The sequence below is a fragment of the Schistocerca cancellata genome, chromosome 2, assembly GCF_023864275.1.
Source record: "Schistocerca cancellata isolate TAMUIC-IGC-003103 chromosome 2, iqSchCanc2.1, whole genome shotgun sequence".
NCBI classification, from domain to species: domain Eukaryota; kingdom Metazoa; phylum Arthropoda; class Insecta; order Orthoptera; family Acrididae; genus Schistocerca; species Schistocerca cancellata.
Window position 1 is genome coordinate 755,519,977 of NC_064627.1, and position 18,101 is coordinate 755,538,077.

The window sequence follows — 18,101 nt, forward strand, 5'->3', positions numbered from 1 at the left end:
TGTTACACGGCATTGAAACAAACTTCCATTATGGCAATGCAATATCGCAGGCTGTAAACGTGCCAGTTAAGAAGATGGACCAATTTGGATGATTAGTGGTGCCGTAACTCATTCTATCGAGATATTGCCGAAGGCTCCTAATCGCCATAAATAATTTCAAAATAGCAACGAAATCATTGCACGCGTGAAAAAAGGTGTTTATGACAAACCTCAAGAGTTCTAAGAACTAGCATTTGCATCATCATCATCATCATCATCATTATCAACATCATCACCGTTTGCCTCTTTTTGGTACCCGCCATTTTCTCGGTGTTCCTGACTTCTTATTGGAACGGGATTAAATCTTCCTATCTGAACAAGTAATATTTCTCCACTCATTCTTTAGAGATGTTCGTTCCAGTTTCTCCTTTTTTTCTATTTTATTGAGGATATTAAAGGTATTCAGTTCTTTCCAAATTTTCGGATTTCGGAATCTGCCAACTCTTGTGTATTCCTTTACTGCTCTTAGAAATTTCGTGTCACTTGAATGTGATTTTTTTGGTGTTTCTTTATAATCCACGAGTCACGTGAACGAGCGTTGGGTCTGCCAGTGTCTTATAAATTTTCAATCTGATTTACTTACTCGTTTTATTTTTTAGACATATGTTCATCGTTCCATCTATGTCCCAAATTTTGCTAATTTCTTCTGTCTCTTCATATTCATAAGTGACGTCGCAGCCTAGGTAATAGAAATTTTTGAGCTGTTGTATTGTTCTGTCATTAATAACAATTTTTGTCCGTACCGGGCCGGCCGGAGTGGCCGTGCGGTTCTGGGCGCTACAGTCTGGAGCCGAGCGACCGCTACGGTCGCAGGTTCGAATCCTGCCTCGGGCATGGATGTGTGTGATGTCCTTAGGTTAGTTAGGTTTAATTAGTTCTAAGTTCTAGGCGACTGATGACCTCAGAAGTTAAGTCGCATAGTGTTCAGAGCCATTTGAACCATTTTGTCCGTACCGGGTGTTTTGCTTTAGAAGCCACTGATTTTGTCTTCTTTTTTAAAATCGTCAAACGGAACTCTTCACCAAGCTTACCTAACCACTGTATCCTGTGAAATTGGTGAAGAGTAGTATTGGATGATTTTAAAAAAAAGACAAAATCAGTGGATTTTAAAGGAAAACACCTTGTATTGAAAAAATTATTATTGATTTACAACATTAGAATAAAAGAGCAGGTTAACATTTGCATGATGGTCACAAATACAGCTGAAGTGTAGCCAATCAAATGGAACCATGTAGCTACTGATATTTACAAAGGACCAATGTTACTACATGCAAATAAATCGTTTTACCAAATTTCACTACACCATGCGTTAGTTTTTGAACAATATTTGTTGTTAGGTCACATTTACGGGCTACCTAAACTGAACTCATACACCTGAGAAGACTGGAAAAATGTAAGGAATGTTGCATATCTAAGTCTTAATGGATACAGGATTGATAAGTTCTCATCGATAGTGGACGGAATTTATGTTGTAGATGGGTCCGTGTTCTTCAGTATGGACAATCGCAATCACGGGACCTGCTCATGGTCTATAAAACACTCTACCTAGGTTCGCTTGTTTGCAAGGTATTTGCAAACATCAGGTCGTAGTTGAACACGAAATAGTACTAAAAAATTGAAGTCGTTCTGAAACCTAGCAATATGATTTATAAACCCGTCCTCAACGAAGATTACAAACATATGGGATCAGGAAAGTGTCTCATTTAAAGATCGTGTAGGAAGCCTATAAAATCTTTAGATATGATGTGAGATATGGTTGTATTATAGACAGACGGACGAAATATAAAACAGACTTATGACATCACATGTTCTGTCAGCAGTATCATCATCATAATCATCATTACCAGCATCAACAACAACAATCATTTGACTTCCATTGTAGGATGAAGGCTTCTGTACAGGTTTCCATCCATTACGGTCTTCAGCTATACGTACCCTTGTCGCTCTAATATAATCGACGGCCTTTCTTTAGGCTATAATTTTTGTCTATTCTTATCCCTTCGGCCCCAACAAACAACTTATTTGGTCTGTCTAGCATCCATTTGCCTAGCAACATGTTCCACCTGCGTCCATTTCATTTTCATCATGGCCATACCTACAGTACGTCTCCCATTCCACTTGGTACTCCGATACATTTATTTGTTCCTCTCTCTGTCCTAATAATACTAGCAAGCGTCTCTCTATTTATTAATGACCTCGTTGTCGACGGGACGTTAAACACTAATCTCCTCCTCCTCTATTTATTGCTGAGCAACCGTCAGTTCTCAATCGGATTTCACACTGAAACTTCTTCTTTCTCTGTTGTAAGCACTCCACGTTGATTAAAAGCTTTACTTTAAAGATGTATCAGAAACTAGATTTTGAAAACTTTGTTTAATTTGCCACAAACACTCCAGGGTTATTACACCCTTCCGCTCATTTGTTGTGTTGTTCATTTTTCTGTCGTCTTCTGCTGCAGTAAACAGAAAAATACATCAACAGATTCTGTGAATTAGTCGTAAGTGTGTATTATTTCAATTTCAAAATGTTCATTTTACAGTCTCTTACTCTTATTAGAGCTATTTTAAGTGTCTGCATTTTGTAACAGTTCCTGACGTTATAGAACTGCAGCTGCCCTTTATTACTGAAATATCCCAGAAACCAGGCGTTGGGCGGGTATTTATTTGTAGCTGTGACCGAAACCTCATAAGCATGGAATTTCTTTTTGGTTTTATGTTTTTTTGTATACACCATTTGAAGATTGAAGACATGACCGAAGAGCTTGTTTGCATCAGAAACATGGAAGACAGACATGTAGAGCTGGCTGTGCGAAAGGCAACTGACACTGAGGTACATGCTGCCAACACGTAGCGTCTGGCCTTGAGCTTTCTTTAATGTGCATGACATAACGTTATGTTCACCAGGAACTGTATAAAGCGAAACAATAAATCCTTAGGAACAAGAGGGATTCAGGGAATAAAAACTCGCCTGCCTTCGCCAGTTCGTGTCAAAATTTCCGCTTTGATGATGTCAAATTGGAGAGAAGTAACTTTAAGGCTCTGTGAGTGACGTGTTCTGAGGAGAGAGATAACGAATGACGTTCTTGATCAAAGTTACGTCATGCCTCACTTGCGGAAGGAGTTTCCAAAGAGCAAGTTAAAGCCCGATGTTCTTGAGCTGCAGCAGGTCTCGCCTTACGATTTTCTTTGGGTTTTTGAGACTTCACAGTCCTCAGTTTTTTAGCCGTTCTGGTGTATTCAGAAAGACTCGACCGTTTTCTGGACATTTTTATTCGTAAACAAATCGAAACCAAAATGTAATGAGAAGAGCCCAAGTCACAAACTGAACTTAATAAATTCGTTTTTACTAGCAAAGAATATAAATAAAACCCATAATAAGAAACATAGTAATGTCTTTAAGTTTTTAATACACAAAGCAAATCAGTAAATCCGTATGTTGTAGCCAAGTAAATGTGCTGTAACGTTGTATTTGTGAAGTTAAATTTCTAGGCGCTCAGTCCGGAACCGCGCGACTGCTACGGTCGCAGGTTCGAATCCTGCCTCGGGCATGGATGTGTGTGATGTCCTTAGGTTAGTTAGGTTTAGGTAGTTCTAAGTTCTAGGGGACTGATGCCTACAGATGTTAAGTCCCATAGTGCTCAGAGCCGTTTGAACCATTTTTTTGAAGATAAGATTAAGGCTCTCAATTGTGTTACTGATGTAATCTTCAAAAGTTACGTGTACCATTGAGTTAAAAAAAGAAAAAAAAAAAGAAAAAAGAAAAAAGAAAACAGCGCTGTCTGCTAGTTTATAATACGAAAAAAAAACAGCATCATCTATTGGTTCTTCCAAACTACTAAGATGAGCAGATGATTCAATTTGTAACTAAATTACGCAGTCTTTTTTCCATATTTCGTTTTTCAAGAAATGTAGCCTACGCTTAAGTTACCTGTAAAAATACCTTGAACATTCGTCTACCAGTTTTGGAGATTAGCGTCTTCAAAAAGACGCATACGATGGTTTTCAATAAAACTTCAAATCACAATGTCATTTTTCTTTTCGTGTTCTGATTTTGATGAAATACACTGCTCCAAGCCATGCTCAAGCTATCTGTGGAAAACCCATGAAAATTCGTATAGTGGTTTAAACAGATTCAGAAGGATGTAGGTGGCAGTAGTTACTCAGAGAGGAAGAAGCTTGCACACGATAGAGTAGCATGGAGAGCTGCATAAAACCAGTCTCTAGACTGAAGACCACAACAACATTTTGAACAGACCAACAGACACGACGGTTTTACAGTTTTATTATTAGTAGATATAGATATAGTAGAAATGACGTCTCAGGCTTATTCATTACAGATGACGAGACACAAAATTTAGAACTAAGATTAGTTTATATCTTACTCAGACTTGATTCCTCCAATGCTAGGTAGCATGTCGGACAACGAGTTTCCTGCAGCGAACTCGATCAGGTGTTAGGTTTTCCTTTCATCACAAGAGTACTCATTTGGGGATTCTTCCATCTTTCATGCCTAAAACATGCCCCACAACCTTCAGTCTTCTTTCAGAAATAACTTTAAGCAGTCTGTATAGTCCACTTCTCAGTACTTCATCATTTGAAACATTGTCACGATAGCTAATCTTATAAAGTCGCCTCAAGCGTCGTTGGTGAAAAACGTTGTGCTTGTTTGCCGGTTATGTTGACATTTACAGGGTCTCACATGCGTATGTGGCCATCGGTAGGATGATAGAGAAGTACAGCCAAACCTTTGTGGACATACGTATAGAGTCTAATTTACCATACTAAAGACTGCAGAAGATTTTCCAAATATGCTGGTGGTGATATCTGCATCTACGTGGCCTAAGGCACATCTTTTAGTACCTTCTATTGCACTATAATTTGAGTAGATGCATTTCAACGTTTTGTGCACATTTTTGTCGTATCACAGTTTATTTTTTGCCGTACAGAACTGACGATTCCATCCATCTCATTATCGATTAGCGGTGAACTTTGTAGGGTTCTGCCAAAAGAACGGTGTCCTGAGCAAAATCCAGATCGGAAAGCCTAATTTTCTCATTCAGACGTATGCATGTACACAAGTGACGTAGTAGCAGGGATATTAAAAGGAAAATTCAGGGAAATTACAAAAGTAGACTTAAAGATAGATGAAAAACACAGAAATGAAACTCAGATTCAGGACTGGAAATTTTAAGAACTCCATCAGGAAGCCCTGTATTAGGTTTTCCCGTATTAATCAGATTATTTCGCACACTGGACATATCTGCTAAAGTTGGAGGAATGTCTCTAACTTTAAAATGACGTTTTACGTGGCCCCAGTTTGGAGCGACTACCTGAAATTCAGCGAAATTTCACTGGGATTCGTTTTTATTCACCTAATATTCCGCCAGTTTCTCTGACAGCTCTTATTCCAAATATATTTTTCTTACGAGGCTGTCGCTGCATCTGAGATTGGCAGCAGTCTCTGCGAACATATTACGAAAATTGAATTTAACATTTAACGAAGAATCAGTTTTTCCCCCAACAGCCGGCTCCTTTTTATGCACTCCATCCGCCCGAGGCGGCGCCGTATTTCCGGCAGCCGGCGCTCTCGTGCCGGCATTAAATCAGCACGCCTCATAATGAGGCGGACGAATTTAAATTGAATGCGCCCACGGCGCGCAATGAAAGCACCTTACAGGTGAACCGAGGCGAGCCGAGCTCAGCTCCTGCAAGTCTAATGCAAGATCCGAACCCATGGCCTCAACGGGGAAAGTTCCGGGCCTATCCTGTTCAGAGGAAAGCGAGCGCCCCCATCACAGACACAGCAGCTGCAGCAGCCGCGTTTCTTCCGCTCCAGGCAGAATCATTTTGGTGATAGAAACATTTTCAGTACTTCGTGTCTAGCAGCTCTCAAATACCGAAGAAAGGAATTTTTAAATTATTAATACGAAAGCTGCTGCTTATTTCCTGGCTGACCAGTTTCGGGTTTTGCTCCTTATCACGAGCCTGTACTTTGGTTTTAAGGATACGTTTGGTATTGAAGTATAAATTTAATAATCTTCCGGATTATATGTGTGACGGATGGATATGGTGTTATGGGCGCTCAACAGTGTAATCTTTAGCGCCCGAACCGAAACAATAACGGACGAGTGTCACTAAAATGCAGCAAGTGGAAATATAAGACTAAAATTAAAGGCGACAGTCTACATAGGCAGCGTGCACGTCAACAGTAGCAAAGTGGAAAGCAGTATGTAAAGAGGAGAACTGCAAGAGAACGTAGGGGAAGGGGTTAAAATGAAACACATAGCACATGTTTGGAACTGGCCTATTACAAGAATAAAAAGGAGTGGTCAGCCACTCGGCAACACACTAAAAATTCCAACCTAAAATTTTAGGCTGAAGCCCAGAAACATCACAGTACCTTAGAACTTTCTTGACACTCGCCTCGTCATCGGCTAAAATCGAGGGCAGATCCCCACTAATATTAACTTCCGACCTGACAGAACGATATAAATCACACTCAACTAAAATGTGGCGTACAGTGATTCGTACGCCACAGGCATCACACAGCGGGGGTTCCTACCGGCGTAGTAAGAAGGCACGCGTAAGAGAAAAAAAGACAATGCCCTATGCGAAGACGTGTAAGAGTCACTTCGTCCCGCCTAGGTGACCGGCAGGAGGAACACCACGGCTGGATGGTGGGTTTCACCAACCGCTGCTTATTTTCCCTCACCGCCAGCCTTTCCTCCTCCCACAATTGCATAGACTTCCGCCGCAGCACAGAAACGACACCTTGCAAAGGAATAGAACATTGTGTCACCTCCGGTAATCTGCAGGCGTCCTTGGCAGCTCGATCAGCTTGTTCATTTCATCGTATGCCCACATGCCCCGGCACCCAGCAAAAGGACACTTGCTTGCCCTGTCGTTGGAGGATGTACAGTTGGTAGTAAATCAGCTGTTCCAACTTCTCCGCTGGGTACAGGTTCTGCAGTGACTGTAATGCGCTCAGTGAGTCAGGGCAGATTAGAAAGTGTTTGCCCTGATTACACCGTATCTGCTCCAATGCCTTCAGGATCGCGTGAAGTTCTACGGAAAAAACAGTGTATTACTGGGGAAGGCGACTCCTGATGACACGTTCGGGGAACACTACTGAGCAGCCAAGAAAATCCCCCTGTTGGGATCACTCAGTGTAGACTACTGTAAAATCGCCTATCTAAAACATTAAAAAACAAAGATTTGAAAGTAAAGTCTGATGTACTGCCTTTCTTAAAATTTGCCACATCTAAAATCAGTCTGGGCCTCTGGAAGAGCCAAGGTGGATATCTGCTCCAACTTCGACGTGAAACATTAAAACCGGTCACACCCATCTCTAAAATGCAATCCTTTGCACGAATCCCATAGGGCCTTGTTGCTCGTTGCCGGTTGCGAAAAAGCCTTTCCAGTGAAGGCCGAGCAACAGTGTGGTATGCAGGTGTGTATGGTGTGGATAATGTTTTATAGGCCTGGTCCACCATTGGTAGACGCCGCCGGAGGTAAAGTAGCGGTTCACCTGCCTCTGCACAGAGGCTCGGTATGGGGCTCGTTCTGAACGCCCCAGTGGCCAACCGAATCCCCTCACGGTGCACCACATCCAACAGCTTCAAATAAGTCGGTCTTGTAGACCCATACACCGTGCATCTATAATCAAGCCGGGACCGCACAAAGGCTCTGTAAAACCGGAGCAGACAAGTCCTGTCTGCTCCCCATGTGTGGTGACTAAGACATTTTAAAATAGACAGCGCCTTAAGAGACGTTTTTTTCAGTTCCTTAATGTGTGGCAGCCACGTAAGCTTAGAATCAAAAACTGGAACACTCACAATTAAACTCAACACAACACTTCACACAGCCCACAAACTGACTACCTACCGGATTATAGGGGTGTCATAAAATCTGAAACGAAAGAATCCACTCCAAAGACAATAAAAAAAGAAGTGCAGCTGGAGTTGGTACTTAAAATTTTGTTAAATATTGATCATTTGTGCTTCAGATGGAATTATACCCATTAACTTTAACTGACTGAATGAAATGAAATTTAGCTTCAGGCTAGGAGTTCATTGTTGGTTAACGGCGCGATTTTTGACCCACGATCATACAAGAGAAGTTTTATTTTGTGAAAAGTTAATCGGACTTCGAATTAAGATGCAGGCCTGACCTTTTAATTATAAAAGCAACTGACGATAGAGAGCTTAAGGCACTCTATCGTTGCATCATCACATAATCCGCTTCCAACTTACTGTAATTCAAACGGCCATAAGTCAACTGTATGATTTATGTAAAACGCGAGAACTGAGAGGTTTGTTGTATTACTTAACAAAACTGGCAAAATGCGCCGACGAGTCGCGCACTGAGAGTTCCGTTAAGTTGTGGATAATTATGATCCAGCCACGCAATCGAGAATCTCAACGATTTTTTACTATTATCGATATCGGGAGTGGCAAGATACTAGTCGCGGGAAGTCCAGGACCGTAACAAAATGGCTTCAGTAGTTCCTCAGCCTGGACATGAAAAAGAAGCGAGCAGGGGACTTCAGTTTATATGTCCACATATAGAGAGAAGGTTTGATAAAATATTTTTATTTCCTTTTAAACATGACTAAACTTTCATTTTATATTTGTAAGCAGTGATGTTCGTCTATCAATCTTTCGACGGATGACGAATGCAATGTGCGTTCAAATAATAAAAATATATATTTCTCAAGTCATATAATTACAATTTAACAATTTCAGATTTTTTCTTTACTTTTACATCTACATCTACATGGATACTCTGCAAATCACATTTAAGCGCCTGGCAGAGGGTTCATCTCTATTACTCCAATCTCGTATAACGCGCGGAAAGAACGAACACCTATATACACTCCTGGAAATTGAAATAAGAACACCGTGAATTCATTGTCCCAGGAAGGGGAAACTTTATTGACACATTCCTGGGGTCAGATACTTCACATGATCACACTGACAGAACCACAGGCACATAGACACAGGCAACAGAGCATGCACAATGTCGGCACTAGTACAGTGTATATCCACCTTTCGCAGCAATGCAGGCTGCTATTCTCCCATGGAGACGATCGTAGAGATGCTGGATGTAGTCCTGTGGAACGGCTTGCCATGCCATTTCCATCTGGCGCCTCAGTTGGACCAGTTTTCGTGCTGGACGTGCAGACCGCGTGAGACGACGCTTCATCCAGTCCCAAACATGCTCAATGGGGGACAGATCCGGAGATCTTGCTGGCCAGGGTAGTTGACTTACACCTTCTAGAGCACGTTGGGTGGCACGGGATACATGCGGACGTGCATTGTCCTGTTGGAACAGCAAGTTCCCTTGCCGGTCTAGGAATGGTAGAACGATGGGTTCGATGACGGTTTGGATGTACCGTGCACTATTCAGTGTCCCCTCGACGATCACCAGTGGTGTACGGCCAGTGTAGGAGATCGCTCCCCACACCATGATGCCGGGTGTTGGCCCTGTGTGCCTCGGTCGTATGCAGTCCTGATTGTGGCGCTCACCTGCACGGCGCCAAACACGCATACGACCATCATTGGCACCAAGGCAGAAGCGACTCTCATCGCTGAAGACGACACGTCTCCATTCGTCCCTCCATTCACGCCTGTCGCGACACCACTGGAGGCGGGCTGCACGATGTTGGGGCGTGAGCGGAAGACGGCCTAACGGTGTGCGGGACCGTAGCCCAGCTTCATGGAGACGGTTGCGAATGGTCCTCGCCGATACCCCAGGAGCAACAGTGTCCCTAATTTGCTGGGAAGTGGCGGTGCGGTCCCCTACGGCATTGCGTAGGATCCTACGGTCTTGGCGTGCATCCGTGCGTCGCTGCGGTCCGGTCCCAGGTCGACGGGCACGTGCACCTTCCGCCGACCACTGGCGACAACATCGATGTACTGTGGAGACCTCACGCCTCACGTGTTGAGCAATTCGGCGGTACGTCCACCCGGCCTCCCGCATGCCCACTATACGCCCTCGCTCAAAGTCCGTCAACTGCACATACGGTTCACGTTCACGCTGTCGCGGCATGCTACCAGTGTTAAAGACTGCGATGGAGCTCCGTATGCCACGGCAAACTGGCTGACACTGACGGCGGCGGTGCACAAATGCTGCGCAGCTAGCGCCATTCGACGGCCAACACCGCGGTTCCTGGTGTGTCCGCTGTGCCGTGCGTGTGATCATTGCTTGTACAGCCCTCTCGCAGTGTCCGGAGCAAGTATGGTGGGTCTGACACAACGGTAACAATGTGTTCTTTTTTCCATTTCCAGGAGTGTATTTCCGTACGAGCTCTGATTTCCCTTATCTCTCTATGTAGGTCGGTGTCAACAAAATATTTTCGCACTCGGAGGAGAAACTTCGTGTTTGGAATTTCGTGAGAAGATTCCATCGCAACGAAAAACGCCTTTCTGTTAATGATGTCCAGCCCAAACCGTGTATCATTTCAGTGACACTCTCTCCTATATTTTGCGATAATTCAAAACGTGCTGCCCTTATTTGAACTTTTTCGATGTACTTCGTCAGTCCTATGTAGTAAGGATCCCTCACCGCGCAGCAGTATTCTAAAAGAGGACGGACAAGTGTAGTGTAGGCAGTCTCCTTAGTAGATCATTTACATTTTCTAAGTGTCCTGCTAAGAAAACGCAGTCTTTGGTTAGCCTTCCATACAACATTTTCTATGTGTTCCTTCAAATTTAAGTTGTTCGTAATTGTAATTCCTAGGTATTTAGTTGAATTTGCGGGCTTTATATCTGACTAATTTATCGTGTAAACGAAGTTTAACGGATTGCTTTTAGCATTCATGCGTAAGACCTCACACTTTTCGTTATTTAGGGTCAACTGCCAATTTTCGCACTATTCAGATACCTTTTCTAAATCGTTTGACAGTTTGTTTTAACCTTTTGATGACTTTATTAGTCGATAAACAACAGCGTCATCTGAAAGCAACTTAAGACGACTGCTCAGATTGTCTCCCAAATCGTTTATATAGCAAAGGGAATATAACACTACCTTGGGGAACGCCAGAAATCGCTTCTATTTTACTCTATGACTTTCCGTCAGTTACTACGAACAGTGACCTCTCTGACAGGAAGTCACAAATGCAGTCACAAGACTGAGACGATATTCCATAAGCACGCAATTTCACTATAAACCGCTTGTGTGGTACAGTGCCAAAAGCCTTCTGGAAATCCAGAAATATGGAATCGATCTGAAATCCCTTGTCAACAGCACTCAACACTTCACGTAAAACAGAAATGATATCAGGCGTTCCGCAAGGAAGTGTCAAAGGCCCTCTATTGTTCCTGACTTATATTAACGACATAGTAGTCGTTTTAGATTGTTTGCAGATGATGCTGTCATTTACCGTCTTGTAAAGTCATCATATGAGCAAAACTAATTGCAAAATGATTTAGATAAGATATCTGCATGGTGCGAAATGTGGCAATTGACCCTTAATAAAGAAAAGTGTGAAGTTATTCACATGAGTACTAAAAGAAATCCGCTAAATTTCGATTACGCGATAACTCACACAAATCTGAAGGCTGTAAATTCAACTAAATAGTTAGGGATTACACTTACAAATACCCTAAATTGAAACGATCACATAGATAATGTTGTGTGTAGAGCAAACCAAAGACAGAGATTCATTGCCAGTACACTTAGACTGTACAACAGGTCTATTAAAGAGACTTGTTACACTACGCTTGTCCGCCCTATTCTGGAGTATGGCTGTCCGGTGTGGGATCCGCGCCGGCTGGAGTGGTCGAGCGGTTCTAGGCGCTACAGTCTGGAACCGCGCGACCGCTACGGTCGCTGGTTCGAATCCTTCCTCGGGCATGGATGTGTGTGGTGTCCTTAGGTTCGTTAGGTTTACGTAGTTCTAAGTTCTAGGGGACTGATGACCTCAGAAGTTAAGTCCCATAGTGCTCTGAGCCATTTGAACCATTTTTTTTTTTTTGGGGGGGGGATCCGCATCAGATGGGACTGACGGATGACATCGAAAAAGTACAAAGAAGGGCAATTCGTTTTGTATTATCACGAAGCAGGGGAGATAGTGCCACAGACATGATACGTGAATTGGAGTGGGAATCATTAAAACAAAGGTTTTTTTCGTTGTGACGGGATCTTCTCCTAAAATTTTAATCACCAGTTTTCTCCTCCGCTTAGTCCGCCTCCGTAGCGGAGTGGTTGCGTTGCCGCCTACCATGCAGGGAGCCCGGGTTCGATTCCCGGCAGGAGACTGGGTGTTGTGTGTCCTTCATCATCACTTTCATCATCATTGACTCGCAACTCGCCGAAGTGGCGTCAACTAAAACGGGCTTGCAATACGGTGGACGAACTCTCCCGAATGGGGGCTCCCGGCCTCAATGCCATACGATCATTTCCATTTACATTTTCCTTCGATTTCGAAAACATTGTGTTGATACCCACCTACACAGGGAGCAATAATCATCACGATAAAATAAGAGACATCAGGGCTCGCGCAGAAAAATTTAAGTGCTCGTTTTTCCCGTGCGCCGTTCGAGAGTGGAACGGTAGAGAGACAGACAGCTTGATGGTGGCTCATTGAACCCTGCCAGCCACTTTATTGTGAATGGCAGAGTAATCACGTGGATGTAGATGCGAATAAAGAGATAGTTGTGTTTCACAAGAACGATGTTTTCTAAACCCCTGTTGACTGTGTGTCAATAGACGGTTTTCTTCGAAGTAATTCATGATGTTCAAAAAATGGCTCTGAACACTATTGGACTTAACTGCATTGGTCATCAGTCCCCTAGAACGTAGAACTACCTAAACCTAACTAACCTAAAGACACCACACACATCCATGCCCGAGGCAGGATTCGAACCTGCGACCGTAGCGGTCACGCGGTTCCAGACTGAAGCGCCTAGAACCGCACGGGCAATTCATGATGTTCGAACACAATATATGTTCTAAAATCCTGATGCATATCGACGTTAATGATATGGGCCTGTAATTTAGTGGATAACTCCTACTACCTGTCTTGAATATTGGTGTGACCTGTGTACCTTTCCACTCTTTGGGTACGGATCTTTCGTCGAGCGAACGGTTGTATATGATTGTCAAGTATGGAGCTAATGCTTCAGCATACTCTGAAAGGTAACTAATTGGTATATAGTCCAGAAGACTTGCTTTTATTAAGTGATTTAAGTTACTTCACTACCCCGAGGATATTTACTTCTACGTTACTCATGTTGGCAGTTGTTCTTGATTTGAATTCTGGAATATTTACTTCGTCTGCTTTTGTGAAGGTATTTCGGAAGGCTGTGTTTAGTAACTCTGCTTTGGCAGCACTGTCTTCGATAGTATCTCAATTGCTATCGCACGAAGAAGGCATTGATTGTTTCTTGCCGCTTACATACTTCACATACGACCAGAATCTCTTTGGATTTTCTGCCAGGTATCGAGACAAAGTTTCTTTGTTGAAACTGTTATAAGAATCTCGCATTGAAGTCCGCAGTAAATTTCGAGCTTCTGTAAAAAGACAGCCAATCTTGAGGACTTTGCGTCTGTTTAAATTTGGCATGGTTTTTTTTCTGCAACATTGTTCTGATCCGTTTTGTGTACCAATGAGGATCAGCTCCGTCTTTTGTTAATTTATTTGGTATAAATCTCTCAATTGCCGCCGATACTATTTCTCTGAATTCAAGCCATATCTGGTCTGCGCTTATGTCATTAATTTGGAAGGAGTGGAGATTGTCTCTCAGGAAGGCGTCAAGTGAATTTTTATGTGTTTTTTAATAGGTTTTTTGTTTATTTTTGGAGGATTTGGGGGTTACAGTATTCAGTCTCGCTACGACAGCCCTGTGTTCACTAATCCCTGTATCCGTTTTGGTGCCTGTTACTAACTCAGGATTATTTGTTGCTAACAGGTCATGTGTGTTTTCACAAACGTTTACTATTCGCGTGGTCTCATGAAATAACTGATCGAAATAATTTTCAGAGGATGCGTTTAGCAGAATTTCGGATGATGTTTTATGTGTACCTCCGGAATTAAACATGTATTTTCGCCAACATATCGAGGGTAAATTAAAGTCACCACCAACTATAATCGTATGAGTCCGGTAGGTGTTTGAAATCAAACTCAAGTTTTCTTTGAACCTTTCAGCAACTGTATCATCTGAATTGGGAGGTCGATAAAAGGATCCAATTATTATTTTATTCCGGTTGCCAACAATGACTTCTGCCCAGACTAACTCACAGAAACTATCTACTTCAATTTCGCGACAGTATGAACTACATCTAACAGCAACAAATACGTCACCGCCAACCGTGTTTAGCCTATCCTTTCGGAACACTGTTAGGTTCTTCGCAGAAATTTCAGCTGAGCTTATATTCGGCTTTAACCAGGTTCCAGTGCCTATAACGATTTGAGCATCAGTGCTTTCTATTAGCGCTTGGAGCTCTGGTACTTTCCCAACACAGCTAAGACAATTTACAACTGTTATACCGATGCTTCCTGTATCCACGTTCTTCCTGTGTTCGTCCTGCACCCTTTGTGACTGAACCCCTTCTTGTATTTTCCCGAGATCCTCCAACCTAAAAAACCGCCCAGTCGACGCCACACATGCTACCGTGTAGCTGCCTCCTCCGTACAGTGGACACCTGATGTATTCAGCGGAATCCTAAACCCAAGCACCCTTTGACGCAAGTCGAGGAATCTGCATCCTAAATAGTCGCAGAACCGTCTGAGCCTCTGACTGAGACCCTCCCTCCACTCGGCTCTGCACCAGAGGCCCACAATCGGTCCTGACGACTATGCTGCAAATGGTCAGTTCTGCTTTCATCTTACAAGCAAGACTGGCAGCTTCTGTTAGCCGCTCGAAACCAGAGAGAATCTCTTGCGATCCAAAGTGACACACATCATTGGTATGGACGTGAGCAATCACCTGCAGTTGGCTGCACTCTATGCTCTTTATGGCATCGGGAAGGACCCTTTCCACATCTGGAATCACTCCACCCGGTAAGCACACGAGTGCACATTGGTTTTCTTTCCCTTCTTGGCAGCCATGTCCCCAAGGGGCCTCATAACGCGCCTAACGTGGGAGCTTCCAACTGCCAATAATCCCACCCCCTGTGATTGTTCGGATCTTGCAGGCTGAGAGGTTTCCTCTGAAACAGAACAGGCGACAGAATCTGGCTCAGCGACAGATATATAATCAAAGATGAGAGCACAGCTCCCCCTATTGCCATGGTTCCCTCGTCTGAGATGTCAGTGTCTGTTGGTGAATCAACTATATAAGTGACGTTTCTGGTAAGACGTTTCTGAGAGAAACGGTTCTCAACACACGGACAGACACTCGATTAAAAATGACGAAAAACTTTTTTCATGTTATGTAATTACTGATTAACTACACTCCTGGAAATGGAAAAAAGAACACATTGACACCGGTGTGTCAGACCCACCATACTTGCTCCGGACACTGCGAGAGGGCTGTACAAGCAATGATCACACGCACGGCACAGCGGACACACCAGGAACCGCGGTGTTGGCCGTCGAATGGCGCTAGCTGCGCAGCATTTGTGCACCGCCGCCGTCAGTGTCAGCCAGTTTGCCGTGGCATACGGAGCTCCATCGCAGTCTTTAACACTGGTAGCATGCCGCGACAGCGTGGACGTGAACCGTATGTGCAGTTGACGGACTTTGAGCGAGGGCGTATAGTGGGCATGCGCGAGGCCGGGTGGACGTACCGCCGAATTGCTCAACACGTGGGGCGTGAGGTCTCCACAGTACATCGATGTTGTCGCCAGTGGTCGGCGGAAGGTGCACGTGCCCGTCGACCTGGGACCGGACCGCAGCGACGCACGGATGCACGCCAAGACCGTAGGATCCTACGCAGTGCCGTAGGGGACCGCACCGCCACTTCCCAGCAAATTAGGGACACTGTTGCTCCTGGGGTATCGGCGAGGACCATTCGCAACCGTCTCCATGAAGCTGGGCTACGGTCCCGCACACCGTTAGGCCGTCTTCCGCTCACGCCCCAACATCGTGCAGCCCGCCTCCAGTGGTGTCGCGACAGGCGTGAATGGAGGGACGAATGGAGACGTGTCGTCTTCAGCGATGAGAGTCGCTTCTGCCTTGGTGCCAATGATGGTCGTATGCGTGTTTGGCGCCGTGCAGGTGAGCGCCACAATCAGGACTGCATACGCCCGAGGCACACAGGGCCAACACCCGGCATCATGGTGTGGGGAGCGATCTCCTACACTGGCCGTACACCACTGGTGATCGTCGAGGGGACACTGAATAGTGCACGGTACATCCAAACCGTCATCGAACCCATCGTTCTACCATTCCTAGACCGGCAAGGGAACTTGCTGTTCCAACAGGACAATGCACGTCCGCATGTATCCCGTGCCACCCAACGTGCTCTAGAAGGTGTAAGTCAACTACCCTGGCCAGCAAGATCTCCGGATCTGTCCCCCATTGAGCATGTTTGGGACTGGATGAAGCGTCGTCTCACGCGGTCTGCGCGTCCAGCACGAACGCTGGTCTAACTGAGGCGCCAGGTGGAAATGGCATGGCAAGCCGTTCCACAGGACTACATCCAGCATCTCTACGATCGTCTCCATGGGCGAATAGCAGCCTGCATTGCTGCGAAAGGTGGATATACACTGTACTAGTGCCGACATTGTGCATGCACTGTTGCCTGTGTCTATGTGCCTGTGGTTCTGTCAGTGTGATCATGTGATGTATCTGACCCCAGGAATGTGTCAATAAAGTTTCCCCTTCCTGGGACAATGAATTCACGGTGTTCTTATTTCAATTTCCAGGAGTGTATTTTAGGATTTTTTCCGTTAATTATTCTGAGAAACCTTGCTTATTGCCAAATTTCATGATTCTAAGTCAACTGGAAGCACTGTATAGGTTTTGATCAGTGAGTTTTGAAGTATCAAAATACGTGGCATGAATAGCAACATCTTTTGAATGAACTGACTTAAAAGCTTACAATTTTTACACAGCTAAGTGGCTGCGCGGGATTAGCCGAGCGGTCTTAGGCGCTGCAGTCATGGACTGTGCGGCTGGTCCTGGCGGAGGTTCGAGTCCTCCCTCGGGCATGGGTGTGTGTGTTTGTCCTTAGGATAATTTAGGTTAAGTAGTGTGGAAGCTTAGGGACTAATGACCTTAGCAGCTAAGTCCCATAAGATTTCACACACATTTGAACAGTTAAGTGGATCTTAATATGTGATATAAATCTGTACTTGGTACGCTTACCCGTCCCTGACACAGACAAGCAAACGCTCGGATAACGAGTGATCCTACACTGATCGGCCAGAACATTATAATCACCTAGCTAACACCGGTATTCCACTTTCGGCACGGATAACAAACGCGACGCGTCGTCTCATAAAAGCAATGCCTTGGTAGGTCCCTGGAGGGAGCTGGCACCACATCTTCATACTCAAGTCACCTAATTCACATGATTTCCGGGGAGGGGGGCGATGAGCTTTGGCACAACGTTCAATCACATTCCATATATGTTCGATTGGGTTCAGATCTGGCGAGTTTGACGGCCATGATATCAATTGGAACTCACCACTGTGTTCCTCGAACCACCCCATCACACTTCTGGCCTTGTGACATGGCGTATTATGTCGTTCAAAAATGCCACTGCTGTCGGAAAACGTGATACTCATGAAGGGGTGTACCTGGTCCACAACCACTGTGCGATATACCTTGGCTGTCATGGTTCCTTGTACGAGCTCCATTGGAGCCACGGATTCACACGTGAAAGTTCCCCAGAGCTTAATGAAGTCGCCGCTAGCTTGTCTCAGTCCCGCATTACAGGTGTGAAGGAGCTGTTCCCCTGGAAGACGACAGATTCACAAGCACACATCGGCATGATGGAGACGATATCGGTATTCATCAGACCATGCAACGCTCTGCCACTGTACAGTGTCGATGGCCTCGTGCCCATTTCAGTCGTAGTTGCCGATGTTATGGTGTTAACGTTAGCACGTGTACTGGTCGACAGCTGCGGAGGCCCATCGTTAGAAGTCTTCGGTGTACTGAGTGTTCACACG